This window comes from Magnolia sinica, chromosome 3, assembly GCF_029962835.1.
Source record: "Magnolia sinica isolate HGM2019 chromosome 3, MsV1, whole genome shotgun sequence".
Taxonomy (NCBI): Eukaryota; Viridiplantae; Streptophyta; class Magnoliopsida; order Magnoliales; family Magnoliaceae; genus Magnolia; species Magnolia sinica.
The window spans coordinates 7,827,557-7,834,139 of NC_080575.1; the positions used below are offsets into that span (position 1 = coordinate 7,827,557).

The window sequence follows — 6,583 nt, forward strand, 5'->3', positions numbered from 1 at the left end:
GCCTGACTGAAATTTTCAGAAACAGGTACTAGATGGGTTTCTTAGTTATTGTTCCCATTTCTGTTTATCGGTTCTTGCTAGGATTTAATTTTTCTAGTTATTGATGTCTTACATTTTACACTTGAATGTCTTCCTGTTGTTCAACTTCAGAAACTATCATCAGAATTTGATGCTGGGTTCTGGAACCATTTGTTAAAGATGAGAATTGTCATCAAGTGCATGTGCCGGTATGGCATACATGTGTGAGGTCCAAGTTCTCCATTTGCTGGGCCACAATCATTGGATTGTCTGGCTCTAAAATTAGGCAGCATCGCTCCTCAAGTGGACCACTTGTTAGAAACAATGCTCTAAATTACTGAGGAACCAGCATTTAATTAAACTGATGCTTTCTCATAGAATCATGTCTGGATGCAAGTATTATCCTTTTGATTGTTAGTTACAATTTGAACATTCAACAAGAATTCTTGGTTGGTGTGTTAAAAATCAAGAACTTGTATCTCTCCAAAAATAAAAATAAAAAAATCAAGAAGAAGTGTTTTTTATGTTTGCTTTTATTCTTAAATAAATTAAACCTAGATGTGCAAGATTGTGGGTGTGAGGATTTCACATATGTCATTGGCATTTTGAAACTCTGTTTTTTCCATCGCCAGCCAAATAAACCATACACAATGTAACATCCCCCAATCTACTCGTGTGTTCAATACTTCTCAGCTTTTGTTATGCATTTTTTCTCTATGTTTAGGTTCAGGTTTCTCGGATCCTTACTCTTGCTCGGGTGGTAGACTCTCTGGAGTTTCCACACCCGGTCAAGGCTTCGAGTATCCACAGGTGGTGAAATTCCACCAGCGCGAGTGTGTGGGGTGTGTGTGCGTGTGTAAAAAAAAAAAAAAAGATTCAGGTTTCTCTTTCAACTGATAACAAAATATGATTCACCTATCAACTCTATATAACATAAGGTTCAAAAAGATCATTTCTGTTAGCATTACAACTATGTTTACAACTTCAATTGCTTTCTGGACTATAATTTTGTTTACAACTACTTGCTTCTTATCTCTTTTATTTTATTTTTTCCCTTTTCTTTTGGTACTAGTGCATCCTACCTTTATTATCCTCAAGTCCCGAATATCAGCCCAATCCAGAACTAAGTTGGGCCACAACATAGGGAACAAATTGGGTGGAAATGCTCACCTTTGATGCACACCAATGCCCATCCAAGTTTCAAACCAGCCCGATTTTTTCCTTCATCCAGACCAGATGAAGGGTTTGAATGGCCTGGATGACATATACACAACTATCTTTCATGAATCTTTATTTTTAATTGTTTTTCTGATTTATTTTTTTATTCTTATTGTGTTTTTAGAAGCAAATGACAGGGAAGCTGCAAAGGCCGCTGAACAGCTGCAATCTGTTGGAATTTCTGGCAGCGGCGATGGTGCAGCAGCAGCAGCTACTTCAGGTATGCAGATATTTTACCGTGTGTTATTGGATTTGGTTTTCTGGTATTTCTTGGAAAACTATTTTGATATTTTTTTAAATCTTAAATTTATATATATAAAAACTTCATATGCACGATGCTTGTGTTAGGCGTAGACATATTGACAGGTGTTGGCACAGTGTTGGTAAGTCATAATGCTGTCATTCAATTGATTCCTGAAAATTATTTTAGTTTGTAGATTCTAATATTCAAAGGAGTCAATGCATTCTTTTTTAAATATGATTCAAATTTATTGCCCTGAATGTCATCTGGATCTTATTTAACAAGTCAATTTATTAGCATTTGGAAGCAAGGCAATGGCATACAATTGAATGAACAGTTTTTCCAATTTATGTACTTGCTAACTACTTCAACAACGACAACCTATCGGGTAAAATTACAGCCAAGCTTTTCAGCTCCGAAATGGTGAATTTGCTGATTTTTTTTTGTCTATCTAGACCAAATTGCTGATTTCTTTGGCATATATACTGAAACAGCCCTTTTTCTGGTCATTTTGCCTAGATCTTTATTGATGTCTGGAAACAATGTTGTATATCCCAGTATACAAGTAATCTTTGGGATGAGATTCTGCTACATTTTCTTTCTCGGGGTTTGCTAAATTTTCTATTAAAATCTTGTATCAGACAATATAGGAAATAGTGGTGGCAGGTGGGATGGACAGACATCTGTTGTATAGAATGTGGAGTCCATTTTGACCCTAGTTTGATGATTGGCTGAGGTCTTGAATCATTTTATCAATCTACCTTTTAAAAGTCAACCCGGAATTGTTGAGACAAGGCTATCAGTAACTTACCATCCATTAAGCTGTGTAAATATTACTCATATATCGTACATATATATGGAACATATAACAAGCACTCAACTGTATGTGCATAGTTCAGCCACATTTCAGTTATGTACTAACAAGTTTCTTCTCTTTAGTCAACAAACAGTACAATCTAGAATGCTAAAAAACATAATGGATCCATCCACAACGGAATGGACCATTTGGATGGTTGGGATTGCTTGATGGGTGTGATTATAGAGATGCTCCATCCACAACGGAATGGGCCATTTGGATGGTCTAATAGCTGTACATCACTGTCACGTATGAGGATTGATGAACCATTACCAATATTTATACTGTGAAAAACTAACATAGAGTATGCTTCTATGTTTATTAATGAAAAATATGACAGGGGAAGCAGGTAACATGAAATAATGGGTAAAAACTTTCACTGATGATAAGTGTTACTGATTGCAGCCTGTTCACAAATGGATGGTTTGTCATATTTATTTTCCATGCTTACGTAATGGGATAGCAAAGGTAATTCTTTCTTTAGGTTTACAAGGTGTTCTACACATTGTCACCAACATGATTATAGTTGCCAAGCAGTGTTGCTCTGTTTTTTTTTTTTCCTTGTACTATTCTGTTGTCAGCCTTCCTTTCTTTTTGTTTTTCATTCAGTGGGTTTTTCAGATCTTTTATCCTGTGGAGGAACCCATGAGTAGCTCTGGACCCACTCTGTCAAGATATCAAAGCTTCAACCAAGACAATGAGGATTATGACTAGCATTAACTTTGCACTGGTAATGATGGACTTCCTCTATTGATATAATATGAGATATTGAAACGATCCACTCATATCATTATGTATTTTTTTTCAGCAATTCGTTTGAAGATGATCAAAATTTTTGGGGCAAGTGAAATGCTTAATCAAAATTTCTTCTTGATGTAGCTGATCATCCAAAGGTAGACAACTATTTTTCAGATACAAGACTAGCGGCATATGTGGTACCATATATTACAATTCTTAATCTGCATGCCACAAATCATGCTCACACTTTGTGGGTGTTTCTATTTGAGAATGTGTGAGGTTTGATATGCATCCATTTTTTACATGCACCACACTACACCAAAATTTGAAACCTTCAGTCTACAGAAGAGTTCTACTTGGAAGCAACACCCTATTATTTAGTTATAAATAATTCATCATGGAGTATGGGTTATGGTTGCTTTGATATTGTGAATCGCTGTAACTAACACTTCTGATATTGGACAGAGAACCAGTCGCCGATTTTGGCCTCGCTCGTGAAGAAGTTTGCTCTCGGCCACCGTATATTGTCTCCACTCGCTGGTGGCCGTATGGAGGTTACTTTTAGTCATTTTCTTGTCCTGCATTAAGATCCCCGTTAGCATATATATTGAATTGTGGACAAGTTAGGTACCGAGCACCTGAAGTTTTGCTTTAGTCTCCTATATATGACTCTGCAGTTGATGAGTAGAAAATAAAATGGGGTCTGGTTTATGTGTTGTGGATGAAGATTGTACAAGATTGTAAATATTATTATCATTATTATTATTTTAAATTTTGTTTCACAGGTTGCAGCAGAGATCGATTGAACTAAATGGAGGGATCTCTTTTTTTTGTTATTTCTGAAAAAACTGCTTTCATTTATTTACACATGCATCTTTATTTACTAATTCTCATTGTCTCAAGTTCCTGATTTTCATCATTATGTTTCAAATGATCAATCTACAAATCTGTTCGAAATCATCATTTGTAAACTTTTGACTTCCTTTTTTTGTTTTATCATTTTTAATATTCAGTGTAGCATGGATCATGTTATTTACCACATTTGGTCCAGGTAATTAAAATGCTAGTATGCCTTTCATGAATAGCAGTCAATTATTATGTAAAAAATGTATTCTACTATAACATATGAACTAATTTGTAATGCAACAAATCTTATTCCATTCTTTAGAATTAGATGAAGGTTGTGTCTGTGGACGGTACATGAATTGGGTCATTTGTTGCATGGCATCATTACTTTATTTTTATTGGTCTAGCGTTTTGTATTGTTTATTATTATTATTATTATTATTATTATTTTGTAGCTGAAGAGTTTGAATCTACAGAATGTTCTGAATGACAGATGGTGACAATTTGCAAATGGGATGGATCTTTAAAATGTGTTTTCTTTTTCTCTAAGACTACAACCATCGAGTCTAACCATTTGCATCAAATAACTATTGAGTTTTAACTTTAAGGTCTTGCTAAAGCTGTGATGGATTGTTTTACCAGCCAATTACTCAATGTTGCATCAGATAATCACCCATGAGTTTTCCTAGGCATTATATTGAACTGAGTTGTTGGAATGGTATCTTGATGGAGTGTCATTTTCTAACATAGTTACAGGATGGTTATGACCTACTAAATAAAGGTTTCTGTTGATGGACCATGATGGATGGTGTTGATCACACGTGGCCCATTTCACATGGAGATCATTATTTCTATTTTTTCATTTCATTATTCCTTTTGTTAGGTCCTTAAGATGATGCATTAGTAGAGAGTTTAAGCTATGGGCTTTGGTTATGGACTAACTTAAGCATAGGCTAGGGGCATCACCAACTTCTAAGCCTCCTTTCTCCTTTCTCTTCTTCTCATATTCACTCTTTCTCAATCCAACTCAAGGAACATGCTATGAGAGAGGTAAAGGATCCGGTATCTCATTCCTTCCCCGTTTCTTTCATTCTCTCTTCCTTTTTCTTCTCCACAAGGCAAAACCAAAAGTTCATTTGGTGGCGGATCTAGACAAATCTCCTTCATTCGTCATTTGTCCACCATATGGTGGTAGTGTAGTTGTGCCCTGTGTGTTTGAGGCGCTTTTGCATACAACATTTTTGGTGGTTTATAAGTGGGCCATTGTGTATCTATGGTTAGATGTGAAATCGAATGCGGGTGTAGAAAGTGAAGGGTTCCTCGTGTCATTTCTGTGTGTTTTTGCATTTTTATATAGGGTGTGATAGACTGCCTTTTTTTCAGTTTTTCTCTTTTACTTCCCTACAATGATTGAGAGTGAACGTACAGGTTAGGATATCATCTGGAGCAGATGAGCTAGATGCCGTAATTAAGATTGCAAAGAGGCCAGAAAAGGTTGGAAAACTCATTATTGTAAGTTCTATTCCCTCGTTTCTTCAATTAGATGGTATTTCTATTATGCTTTTCATGTCCTTGTCTCGTCCTTCGGAAATTTCACTTTGGACTTTCCAGGAAGACGTTAATTCAAATAAGAATGTTGTTGTTTTTCAAATAAGAATATTCTTCTTTCCCAATATTCTTCATATGTTAACTAGTTCCCTTGCAAGTGGGAACTGAAGTCTGTTAACTATTTCAAAACAGTTTGGGTCACCAGAAGATCTCTTGTCTATGTAACTCATTTGTTGACTAAGGTGCTTAACTGAACATTGCAAAATTTCCTTCATAGGGTATATCTTGGATTCTAGATGTCTCATTCTTATCCATTCTTGCAAAGAGTGCCAATCAAGCATCGTCATTCAGGAACGGTTTAAAACCGTTCCTGAATAAGGCGTCGAGGCAAAACAGGAACGGTTCAGAACCGTTTTGGGAACCGTTTTAAATTTTACAGAGAGAATTTTAGGAACGGTTGTGAACCGTTCTAGTACCTACGGGAACTTAGATCAAAATTTTAGGAATGGTTTTAAACCGTTCTTAATGATGCCAATGGTAATTTTTTAGGACAATTTTAAGAACAATTTTAAACCCTAATAAAAACACGAAATTTAGGATCAGCGGAAATAAATTAACAAAAGTATATTACATTCCATCAAAATAGAGATTAATCCAAAGAAAAACATAAGCTAATCTATACAAGGCATTTCCAAAGTCATGAAATAAGCAAACATCATGAACATCCTTGGACAAACTTTGAAACAAGAAAGGTCACCATGAAAGAGAATCTTTCAATAAAAGATGATTTATCAAGAAGAACAATGCCATGCCTGCCGCTACTTGTACAATTCAAGTGAAGGATCTAGCATTGTACATCTAGCACCTTGTTAAAAAAGGACACCCCCAAAAATTCCAAAATGCAAAAGCCCAAAACAACGGCAAGAAAATATATGAAGGAAGAGAATTTTAAAAAAAAGAAGAAGAAGGTGGAGATTGATTAAAATCTACAATGAAATACCTTGTTGTCAATAGTATCAAATTTTGTGAGCGAGATGCCATCTATTAATCTGGCGCTAGGTGCATCCGACAGGTCCGTTAATTTTTGTACAAGGTAAGAAAATTGTTCAATCCACACG

At 35.6% G+C, this 6,583-nt stretch overlaps 1 long non-coding RNA gene across 2 annotated transcripts; it reads left to right on the plus strand.

Annotated features, from left to right (window-relative positions):
- Nucleotides 1-1,167: 1,167 nt before the first annotated feature.
- Nucleotides 1,168-5,429, plus strand: LOC131239432 (uncharacterized). Of its 2 annotated transcripts, XR_009168235.1 has the most exons (4): nucleotides 1,168-1,456; nucleotides 2,739-3,063; nucleotides 3,142-3,226; nucleotides 5,346-5,429. It is a non-coding gene; the product is annotated as an uncharacterized LOC131239432 (long non-coding RNA). The 2 variants fall into 2 exon arrangements; XR_009168234.1 differs by lacking the exon at nucleotides 5,346-5,429 and having other exon boundaries at nucleotides 1,169-1,456; nucleotides 3,142-3,366.
- The last annotated feature ends 1,154 nt before the right edge of the window (nucleotides 5,430-6,583 follow it).